The sequence below is a fragment of the Lottia gigantea genome (assembly GCF_000327385.1).
Source record: "Lottia gigantea unplaced genomic scaffold LOTGIsca_41, whole genome shotgun sequence".
NCBI lineage: Eukaryota > Metazoa > Mollusca > Gastropoda > Lottiidae > Lottia > Lottia gigantea.
Window position 1 is genome coordinate 2,305,386 of NW_008709421.1, and position 280 is coordinate 2,305,665.

Consider the following 280-nt stretch of genomic DNA (forward strand, 5'->3'; position numbering starts at 1 on the left):
GTTTGGAAAGGTTTTGTTGGCTGTGGCGATTAATTTCTGGGCTTGGTTAAAGGAGGTCTTTGGTAGCTGATCACGGTTGTTGAGGCCTACATGAAGAATAATGGTAGTAGGTTTGGGATCATGGTCGTATGATTCCAGGATTGACTGTATGTGATGGATTTGGGCACCGGGGTAAGAATGTATTTCGGTGTCTGAACTGGTTTTGGTAATTCGATTCAGGTTAGATGATCCAATTATTAAGGTAGATTTCTTTAGAGCAGGTAGCTTCCATAATGATTTT

The 280-nt window shown here is 41.1% G+C and overlaps 1 protein-coding gene across 1 annotated transcript in view; it reads right to left on the reverse strand.

The window, feature by feature from the left end:
• Positions 1 to 280, reverse strand: part of LOTGIDRAFT_163793 (hypothetical protein) — a gene marked incomplete at both ends in the record, with an annotated part of 29,513 nt that overhangs the window by 26,680 nt on the left and 2,553 nt on the right. The gene's annotated exons all lie outside the window — the stretch shown is intronic.